This window comes from Haematobia irritans, chromosome 1, assembly GCF_050003625.1.
Source record: "Haematobia irritans isolate KBUSLIRL chromosome 1, ASM5000362v1, whole genome shotgun sequence".
Taxonomy (NCBI): Eukaryota; Metazoa; Arthropoda; class Insecta; order Diptera; family Muscidae; genus Haematobia; species Haematobia irritans.
In genome coordinates, this window is record NC_134397.1 from 166099494 (window position 1) to 166111637 (window position 12144).

The 12144-nt window shown below is 33.9% G+C and overlaps 1 protein-coding gene across 1 annotated transcript in view; it reads left to right on the plus strand.

The window, feature by feature from the left end:
- side-III (sidestep III) overlaps positions 1-12144 on the plus strand; it is a 710109-nt gene that overhangs the window by 452969 nt on the left and 244996 nt on the right. The gene's annotated exons all lie outside the window — the stretch shown is intronic.

Below are 12144 nucleotides of genomic sequence, written 5' to 3' on the forward strand. Positions count from 1 at the left end.
AATTTCTAGAAACCCTAGGAGTTAAATCGGGAGATCGGTCTAATGGGGGCTATGTCAAAAAGATGGAGGGATACACACAATATTCAGCACATCTAATTGTAATTCTAGAATCTAGACCCCCAAAGCGGTTTATAAGTGAGCTATGATAAAAACTGTACCGATACACAATATATTCGGCACACCTTATTATGGTCCTAAAATACCTCTAGATTTCAAATTTTAGGGAAATTGGGTAAAAACTACGGATTCTAGAAGCCGTGAAAATAAAATCGGGAGATCGGTCTATATGGGGACTATATCAGAACATGTACCGTTACTAACCATTTTCGGCACACCTCTTTATGGTACTAAAATGCCTCTAGATTTCCAATTTTAGGGAAATTGGGTAAAAACTACGGATTCTAGAAGCCGTGGATGTAAAATCGGGAGATCGGTCTATATTGGAGGCTATATCACAACATGGTCCGATACTAACCATTTTTGGCACACCTCATTATGGTCCTAAAATACCTCTAGATTTCCAATTTCAGACAAATTGGGTAAAAGCTACGGATACTAGAAGCCGTAGAAGTAAAATCGGGAGATCGGTCTATATGGGAGCAATATCAACACATGGTTCGATACTCACCATTTTCGGTACACCTCTTTATGGTTCTAGAATACCACTAAATTTCCAATTTCTGGCAAATTAGATAAAACCTACGGTTACTAGAAGCCTTGGAAGTAAAATCGGGAGATCGGTCTATATGGGGGCTATATCAAAACATGGTCCGATACTCACCATTTTCGGTACACCTCTTTATCGTTCTAGAATACCACTAGATTTCCATTTTTAGAGAAATTGGGTAAAAACTACGGATTCTAGAAGCCGTGGAAATAAAATCGGGAGATCGGTTTATATGGGGGCTATATCAGAACATGTACCGGTACTAACCATTTTTGGCATACGTCATTATGGTCCTAAAATACCTCTAGATTTCCAATTTCAGGCAAATTAGATAAACCTACGGATTATAGAAGCCCAAGAAGTAAAATCGGGAGATCGTTCGATATGGGGGCTATAGCACAACATGGTTCGATAATGACCATTTTCGGCACACCTCTTTATGGTTCTAGAATACCACTAGATTTGCAATGTTAAGCAAATTGGGTGAAAACAACGGATTCTAGAAGCTGTGAAAATAAAATCAGGAGATCGGTCTATATGGGGGCTATATCAGAACATGAACCGGTACTAACCATTTTTGACACACCTCATTATGGTCCTAAAATACCTCTAGATTTCCAAGACCCCAAATCGGGAGGTCGGTTTATATGGGGACTATATCAAAACCTGGACCGATACAGCTCATCTTCCAACTTGACCTGCCTGCAGGCAGTAGATGAGTTTGTGCAAAATTTCAGCTCGATTGCTTCATTACTGAAGACTGTAGCGTGATTACAACAGGCAGATGGACAGACGGACATGCTTATATCGTCTTAGAATTTCTCCCTGATCAAGAATATGTATACTTTATATAGTCGGAAATCGCCAATGTGGTATCACAATGGACTGAATAGTCTAAGTGAGCCTGATACATCGGGCTGCCACCTAACCTAATCTAACCTAGTCGGAAATCGATATTTCGATGTGTTGCAAACGGAATGACAAAATTATAATACCCCCGTCACCATTCACCATGGTGGGTATAACAATGTATTGATGTATTCTTCTCGGACCCAAGAAATAATTCATAATGCCTGAAATACCAATGCCTTCCATATTATTCTATTCTATTCTGAAATCTCCACCATGAAACTGATATATGCATATGCGAGTGTGTGTGTGAGTGCAAGTTTGAATTTTCAACAACAACAACAGAAAAACGCGTTGCCAGAAAAACACCGCAGAGTACAAGTGGCATTTAATTGGATGTGGTTGTCAGTTTAAAATGCCAGTTATTCAGGCACTCATAGTCCACGAAATGTTAGCATAATTTGTAACACAAGACAAGCCAGGAAGGAAACAAACTGCATATGCATTTGAAATATTCTGCCAAGGCTATGCACCAGGTAATACCAGATCCCTGTACCACCACCGACATCATCACCATCATCAGCAGCAGCAACACCACTACCACCACTCTAAGCTCATCTCATGTGTTCACTCTCTATGGGATTTTTTTTCACTCTCTTCTTTAGCCATAGCCCTCCTTCACAATGGAGTATTCTAATTTTCCGCTCGGTTTAAATTTCCATATCTAAAGCCGACACATGGTGCTTGTTTAAACATATGAGTAGGTGTGTATGAGTGTGCTTGCGAGAGTGTGTAGCACATGTCTACGAAAGTGAAATATAATAATATCAGAGTTTTGAGATTGAAGCACAACTATAGAGATCCTTTTAAAATTAAAACTTAATATCTTCGCTATTCTCATTTAAATAGATCACAATCTAATTGTTCTAGTAGGATATGCCGCTTAACTTATGATATAAAAAGTATTACATTTCCTAAAACTTCATTTAACTTTCATAAATACAAATATTTTAAAGCCAAATTATGAATTTTGAAATAAAGAATTGGAAAAGCATTAATTTAAGTCACACTAAAAAAAGTTTACCATGATAGAGTGGGCGTTAGGTTGAGAAGAGGAGGCGGATTTCTCCGTTTCATGTGATATGACATTAAACATTTTGCTCTTGAAACATGTTTGAGCTGTTCGTATTCCTTCTATGGGTACTTACTTCAATTATTCAGTGAATGGTGATACCATAGTGCTGAACTTCTGTCTTATCACTGAGTCCTATTAGATTTCAAGTTTAAGACTATGATAATGGACCTCACATTACGGTGCAACCACTTACATGAAAAAAAAATATTTACGTGATACTAAAGATTACGCAACCACAACTTTATGATGCGAAACTTACAAAATACTAAGTACAAATTTCTTTAATATAATGAAATTTCAATTAAAATAAAGTTTAAATTCTTTGTTTCAAAATTTTTTTTCATTAAATTTAGGACACAAAGTTTATAAATTTGCGTCCCTCCGTTAAAGTCGCATGTCTTTTCTAACTAAGGCTAATTTTCCTTAAAGTAAATAACACATTTTTGATTTAAAGAAATTGTCCTTAAATTAACTGAAACATTGCATCTTTATATTTAAAATAAAAACGCTTCAAATATAGGCTAAAAGTTATTTTGAAGATTTATATTCTTTGGTTAAAGTTTTTTTGGAATTATGAAATCATTTTCTACTTTGAAGTATCCGTTTTAAATTGGATTTTTAAACTGGCATTTGTTTGTACGTGAGTACCTTTATTAACAAACCGCGAAAAGAGAATGAAAATTTGATTAATGAGATCTGTATCCCAATTTTAATTTTATTGGTCTTAGATTTAAACCAGATAGGTTGCTAAAACATTTCTTTATTTTAAAGAAACCGCATCTTTGGCTCGGAATCAATACCAAAATCCTTAAGGGAAGGTCAAAATCTTTGGATCCAAGTTAATTTTTTTTGAGTGTCTCTAACAACTATGCAAAAATTGGTTCAAATCGGTCCATAATTATATACAGCCCCCATATAAACTGAATCCCAGATTTGGTTTGCGAATCCTCTAAGAAAACCAAATTTTATCCGATCCGGTTGAAATTTTGTACGTGATGTTAGTATATGGTCTCTAACAACCATGCCAGAATTGGTCCATATCGGTCCATAATTATATATAGCCCTTATATAAACCGATCCTCAAATTTGGCTTGCGGAGCCTCAAGGAGAAGCAAATTTCATCCGATCCGGCTGAAATTTGGTACATAATGTTGGTATATGGTCTCTAATAGCCATGCCAGAATTGGTCCACATCGACCCATAATTATATATAGCCCTTATATAAACCAATCCCCAGATTTGGCTTGCGGATCCTCTAAGAAAAGCAAATTTCATACGATCCGGCTGAAATTTGGAACATGGTGTTGGTATATAGTCTCTATCAACCATGCAAAAATTGGTCCACATCGGTTCATAATTATATATAGCTCCCATATAAACCGATCCCCAGATTTGGCTTGCGGAGCCTCTAAGAGCCAAAAATAATCTACCACAATTTTATTGCCATAGAAAATTTTGTCAAAATTTTATTTCTATACACAGTTTTATCAACATTTTATGTCTTTAGGAAAATTTGTCAAAATATAATTTTAATAGAAAATTTTGTCAAAATTTCATTGTTATACAAAATTTTGTCAAGATTTTATTTCTATAGAAAATTTTGTCAAAATATAATTCCTATACAAAATTTTGTAAAAAATTTGATTCTATAGAAAATTTTGTCTAAATTTTATTTCTATACAAAATTTTGTCAAAAATTTATTTCTGTAGAAAATTTGGTCAAAATGTTATTTCTATAGAAAATTTATGAAGCATTTCATAGTTAGAGAGGTATTTTTTGCAAAATCTTCCAAAACATCAAGAATTCTACCAATCTATCAAACAGAAAAAATCTTCCATTTTTGGTAGAATTGTATATAGCCACCATAAAAAGCGACCCCCATATTTCAATTCTGGCTCTATAATTACCGCACTAAAGTTCATATTGGTTCGTAATAATTTCTTCCCTATATATAACAGTCAAGAATTATGTTAGAATATATACATATTTAATTTATCTTTCTTTTGTCTACTATAAATCCCGTATGGACTAACTTACAATTTAGAAGATTATGTTAAGAAGCTTTAAGATGCCTTGCCATCGGCCGCCACCCAAGTAATTCGATTGCGAATGACCGTCTTTAGTAAAAGTTTCTACGCAATCCATGGTGGAGGGTACATAAAATTCGGTCTGGCCGAACTTAGTGCCGTATATACTTGTTTTATTTCAATTTCAATGTTATTAATGTTTCGTTATGAATACATTAACATTAGTGGATGACATATGGCATCTGATCTAACCACAAATATCCTGTATGGCACATTTGCTCTGCCTGAGCTGTAGGTTAATTATAGCTATATTTTTTTCTATACATAATTTTTTCTCACCTACATTTCCTATATAATAGTTGAATAAAAATTATTCCATTGTCACACCTTTTAACTTCCGCATTCCATATTTACATTATATATTACATGTGTTATTCTTTTTACTCTCAATGTAATTTGTCGTAGTGTTGTACGGTACGTAAGTATTTTCTGACACAAATACATACCAAATTGGCTCAAATAGTGGTCATCGTCAGCATAAGGACATGCGTGTATTAGGGAATACAGTCCACTCGCGGTAACGTGAAAAATGCTTGACGTGAACACTGCTTAATGGGAACACGTTTTTTTCTTACACTAACTACTCCGTAAAGTGAACAAACATAAAAGCTCTAGAAGATGAACAAATTTTTTGGTCATAAACTGTTAGGCAACACTGAACACACATGAGATTTGAAAGGCAGATTCTCAATGCCAAATACAATTTCAAATACACCTGTGGATTTTTTGTGATCTTGTTAATTTTTTTCGTGAATTTTAATTATTAATTTAAATCGCTTTATAATTCAAAACCCACTGATATTTTAACGATTTTTTTTTAAATTTATTTATGAAATTAAATGTAAAATTTAAGTGATTAATATTACTAATAACAAAAATAAACATGTATACACGGATGTAAGTTCGAACAGGCTGAATCTTATGTACCCACCACCATGGATTGCGTAGAAACATCTACGAAAGGCTGTCAAAATTTTCTATGGAAATAAATTTTTTACAAAATTTTCTATAGAAATAAAATTTTTACAAAATTTTCTATAGCAATAAAATTTGGACAAAATTTTCTATAGAAACAAAATTGTGACAAAATTTTCTATAGAAATAAAATTTTGACAAAATATCTATAGAAATAAAATCTTGACAAAATTTTGTATAGAAATAAAATTTGACAAAAATTTGTATAGTAATGAAATTTTGACAAAATTTTCTATAGAAATAAAATTTTGAGAAAATTTTCTGTAGAAATAAAATTTTGACAAAATTTTCTATAGAAATAAAATCTTAACAACATTTATAGTAATAAAATATTTATCAAAATTTTCTATAGTAATAAAATTCTGGTAGATTATTTTTGGGGATCGGCTATAACTATAGACCGATATGGACCAATTTTGGCATGGTTGTTAGACACCATATACTAACACCACATACCAAATTTCAACCGAATCGGATGAATTTTGCTCTTCCAATGGGCTCCGGAGGTCAAATCTGGGGATCGGTTTGTATGGGGGCTATATATAATTATGTACCGATTTCGACCAGTTTTTGCATGGATTTTTGAGGCCATATACTAAAACCACGTACCAAATTTCAACCGAATCGGATGAATTTTGCTCTTGCAAGAGGCTCCGGAGGTCAAATCTGGGGATCGGTTTATATGGGGGCTATATATAATTATGGACTGATATGGACCAATTCCTGCTTGGTTGTTAGAGATCATATACAAACTCCACGTACCAAATTTCAACCGAATCGGATGAATTTTGCTCCTCCATGAGGCTCCGGATATCAAATCTGGGGATCGATTTATATGGGGGCTATATATAACTATGTAGCGATGAGGACCAATTTTTGCATGGTTGTTAGAGACCATATATTAACACCATGTACCAAATTTCAGCTGGATCGGATGAAAGTTGCTTTTCTTAGAGTCTCCGCAAGCCAAATCGGGGGATCGTTTTGTATGGGGGCTATATATAATTATAGACCGATATGGACCAATTTTTGTATAGTTGTTAGAGACCATATGCTTACACCACGTACGGTTTTTATGGGGACTATATGTAAAAGTGGTCCGATATGGCCCATTCGCAATAGTTGTTAGAGACCATATGCTTACACCACGTAGCATATTTCAGCCGGATCGGATGAAATTTGCTTCTCTTAGAGGTTTCGCAAACCAAATCGGGGGATCGGTTTATATGGGGGCTATATATAATTATGGACCGATATGGACCAATTTTCGCATAGCGATTAGAGACCATATGCTTACACCACGTACCATATTTCAGTCGGATCGGATGAAATTTTCTTCTCTCGGCTACGCGAACTCTCTTGGTTTTAATTAGTTCCCGTTACCACGAGTGCACTGTAGATAGATTTTTATCTGATTTTTGATTTATAGATTGTTCTATAAAAAAGTGGTCCATATCGGTCAATGATTATACAGCCACCTTATTTATCCGTATTATGCATTAATATAAATAAAAGGAAATTTAAAAAATCTCCATTATAACAGAACCTTCACACTAATAGAAAAAGTTTCGTTATATTAACGAAATGTGTCGTTAAAAGTCAGCCAATGAAACAAATTCGTTAATACAACGATTTTTTTCGTTAATATAACGAATTTTCTGCAAATTAACGTAACGTTTCGTACTATTAACGACATTTTCATTGTATTAATGAAAACGTTTCGTTATATCAATGAAAACTTTTCGTTGGCTGACTTTTAATGAAATTTTCTTTGTGTGCAAAGTAAAAAAATATTTTTCTTAATTTACAAAAAAAAAAATCTTAACCAAAAGCTCAAATCCTCAAAATGATTTTACAAATCAAAATATATTTTACAAATCAAATTTATAAAATACAAAAACACAGAAAGGCACAGGGTGGATTTCATATTTATTTTTAAAATTCAATAAATTAATCTAAAATTTATTTTTTTTTTACTTTAAGGAAAATTTGCCTTACTTCAAAAGATTTTTGTTTTAATTTAAATTTAAAGAAGAAAATATTTAAAACAAAGATTATGAATATTCTTCAAGTAAAATGTTTTTATATCGTAAAGAAATCTGTCCTTAATATAGTGTCAATTGCATGTCGTAACGTGGTCAATATTTTTTTAAAGGTGCGAAATTTCAACTGTACTGTTCAACCGGATCGTTCAGGAAGACCAGAAACTCGGACATCATATGCTCTTTGAATTTCACTTCCATAAATTACATATTTAAATTACGTATTTGTAATAAAAAATTAGGTTTGAATAGAACAAAATATATAAACCAAATTCAACTCAAAAAAATTTACTTGGCTCCAAAAAGTTTCGACCTTCTCTTTAGGAGTTTGCTATTGATTATGTGCAAAAGATGCGAATCCTTTAAATAAAGATTTTTTTTAACTTATGGTAAATAATTTTCATTTCAGGATTCAGTTTTACAAGAGATTATCCAAAGTATTAAAAAAAAATATAAAATCTCAACATAAATCAGCTTGTATTTCAGCTTTTTTAATCGTTTATCCAAAGATTCAATATCTCAGATAATTTAAAGGCGAAAATAATTTGTTCCTTAAAGAAAATTTGTCTTACTTCAAAGACATACGAGTTCGATGGAGGCATGCAACCTTTCAAATATTCGTATCCTAAATTTATTGAAAAAATTTTTAAATTAAAAATTTTTATTTTTTTAGTTTTTTAATTATTTTTTATTCATAGAAATTTCTTTCTTGTCTTTCCTAAAATTTAAGTTGCATACTCTTTCAATATTTTTTCAGAGTACCTTGTGTGGAACATCGTTGAAGCTCACAATTAAATAAAATTGATTTTGCTTTCCTTTAAATTAAACAACGTATGATTTCAAACAACTAAAACTGTTCAAATCCAAACGCTTTCAATTATTCCCATTGCTTTAATTCAATAAACCGTTCCAACCTTTTACATTTGTCCTTATGGAAAAAAAGAACCTCTCCATTTGCTTATTCATTGCCTTTCGCCATTGCATTTCATAACCGCGGCCACATAAGGCATGTTCGGTTGTAACATTCACTGTTGTGTTAGTAATGCTGGAACACATGTTCGAAATGGTACTCTCTGACTTACAGAGTAGTTGTATGCAAATTTAGATTTGGCAAATTGTAACTTTAGTACTACTCTTGCGGTCATACACTGACCCCCATGATTCACGTTCCCTTTTGGCTTTTGCATTGCCATTTCCTACCATAGATTTGTTGTTTTTTTTTTTTTTTCGGCAAATGGTATGGCATGGCACAGTCAATGTATGTTATGGAAAATGTGTGGTAGGTTCCACAACATTTGTCCATTCATACATATGTAATTTATGAATGTTGCCCCTCTCACCCTACTCAACGAACACACACATACTAGCAGTCTTTGTATTTACAGGTATAAAACTCATATAATAGAGCTGTTTGAGGGCACTCAAGTTAATTTTCCATAAACCACGTTTTTATTTGGGTTACGAAATATTAGATGTTACTTTTTGTACAGAAGTGATGGGTGGCGGATTATATTCCAGCTTTTTTTTGTTGTGCATGCATTTTTTTCTTTTTCATTTTTTAAAGCGAAAGCTTTTTCAACGTCAAACATAAATTGGTTAACCATGAAAAGGTTCTTAGTATGGTGACATGATTTTTGATGGTGGAAATGGGAAACCCCATACATATATTTGTGTTTTGTATCCATTAGGGAATATTTTTCCAAATAAATTGGAAAATTGCTGAGCAACATTGGCAAAAAAATACTTCAAAATTAAATTTTAAGAGCAACAAATATAAAACAAGTATATACGGCCGTAAGTTCGGCCAGATCGAATCTTATGTACCCTCCACCATGGATTGCGTACAAACTACTACTAAAGACGGTCATCCACAATTGAATAACTTGGGTTGCGGCCGATGGCAAGGCATCTTAAAACTGCTTAATATCATCTTCTAAATTGTAAGTTAGTCCATGCGGGATATATAGTAGACAAAAGAAAGGTCGATTAAATACGTATGTTATACATTCAGTTCTTGATCGGTATATATAGGGAAGAAATAATTACGAACAGATATGAATTTTTGTGCGGTAATTATAGAGGCAGAATTGAAATATGGGGGTCGCTTTATACGAGAGCTACATAGAATTATGAACACGAATCTACCAAAAATGGCAGATGTTTTACTGTTTGGTAGAATTCTTAATTTTTGGAAGATTTTGCAAAATATTCCTCACCAACTATGAAATGCTTCATAAATTTTTTATAGAAATAACATTTTGACAAAAGTTTCTACTGAAATAAAATTCTGACAAAATTTTCTATGGAAATAAAATTTTGTCAAAATTGTCTATAGAATTAAGTTTTGACAAAATTTTGTATACAAATAAATTTTTGACAAAATTTTCTATAGAAATAAAATGTTGACAAAATTTTCTATAGAAATACAAAATTTTGACAAAATTTTCAAATTTTCTTTGGCAATAAAATTTTGGTAGATTATTTTTGGCTCTTAGAGGATCCGCAAGCCAAATCTGGGGATCTGTTTATATGGGAGCCATATATAATTATGAACCGATGTGGACCAATTTTTACATGGTTGTTAGAGACTATATACCAACACCATGTTCCAAATTTCAGCCGGATCGGATGAAATTTTCTTCTCGTTGAGGTTCCGCAAGCCAAATCTGGGGATCGGTTTATATGGGGGCTATATATAATTATGGACCGATGTGGACCAATTTTGGCAAGGCTGTTAGGGACCATATACCAACATCATGTACCAAATTTCAGCCGGATCGGATTAAATTTGCTTCTCTTTGAGGCCCCGCAAGCCACATCTGGGGGTCCGTTTATATAGGGGCTATACGTAAATGTGAATCCGGATCGGATTAAATTTGCTTCTCTTTGAGGCTCCAAAAGCCAAATTTGGGGATCGGTTTATATGGGGGTTATATATAATTATGGACCGATGTGGACCAATTTTTACATGGTTGTTAGAGACTATATACCAACACCATGTTCCAAATTTCAGCCGGATCGGATGAAATTTGCTTCTCTTTGAGGCTTCGCAAGCCAAATCTGGTGATCGGTTTATATGGGGGCTATATATAATTATGGACCGATGTGGACCAATTTTTGCACGGTTGTTAGAGACTATATAACAACATCACGTAGCAAATTTCAGCCGGATCGGATGAAATATGCTTCTCGTAGAGGCCCCGCAAGCCCAGGGTTGGCCTGTCACAAAGTGTGACTTTTGCGACATACATTTGCGACGGTATAATACGTATGTCGCAAAAGTCGTAAACCTACTGTAGAAAACCAAATTTTGAATAGAAGAAATCCTGAACATTTTTTAATTTAGTTTGACAGCATTCGCTGTGAGTTTCTACAGAAATTTGTGAAAGTTTTCCCATGGTCAAGCCTATTTTCTTAGGTGGTATCGAAATTCCCGTTGGTGAGTGTGCAAAATACCTTGGGGTTATATTAGACAGGAGACTAACTTAAAGCTAAGAATGGACGAGAAAATCCACGGTTACCCTGTACTCGTGCAAAAGGCAATAGGGAAAATGTGGGGACTAAAACCGAAAATTGTGAACATTCCTAAGAATTGCAACTTCTTCGCACATACCATCGTCTTGGCTATCATCGAATTCGCTGCCTAGCTGACGCAACTAAAGTATTTTGAGTTTGCGACTTTTGTTACTTTTTCTACATTTACGACGCGTATGTGACGTTTACAACGTTTACAACTTTGCGACAGTCGCAAACCTAAAAAAGTTTGATACAGACCATCTCTGCGCAAGCCACATCTGGGTGTCCGTTTATATAGGGGATATACGTAAATGTGATCCTCCACCATAGTATATTAACATTGTCATTCCGTTTGTAACACATCGAAATATTGCTCTCAGATATATATTCTGGGTCGTGGTGAAATTCTAAGTCGATCTAAGCGTGTCCGTCTGTTGAAATCACGGTACCTTCCGAACGAAATAAGCTATCGACTTGAAACTTGGCACAAGTAGTTGTTATTGATATAGGCCGAACTGTACTGAAAATGGACCATGCCGGACTATTTTTACGTATAGCCCCCTTATAAACTAACCCCCAGAGTTGGCTTGCGGAGCCTATAAGAGGAGGAGAAAATTCATCGGATCGTGTTGAAATTTGGAACGTGGTGTTAGTAGTGAAATTTGGTACGTGGTGTTAGTAGTTAGTCTCTAACTACCATGAAAAAATTGGTCCATATCGGTCTTTAATTAAATATAGCCCCCATATAAACCGATCCTCAGATTTGACCTCTGTAGCCTCATGGAGCAGAAAAAATTCATCCGATTCGGTTGAAATTTTGTCATTGAGCTTAATATGGAATCGGGCAGCACTCAGTGATAAGAGAGAAGTTC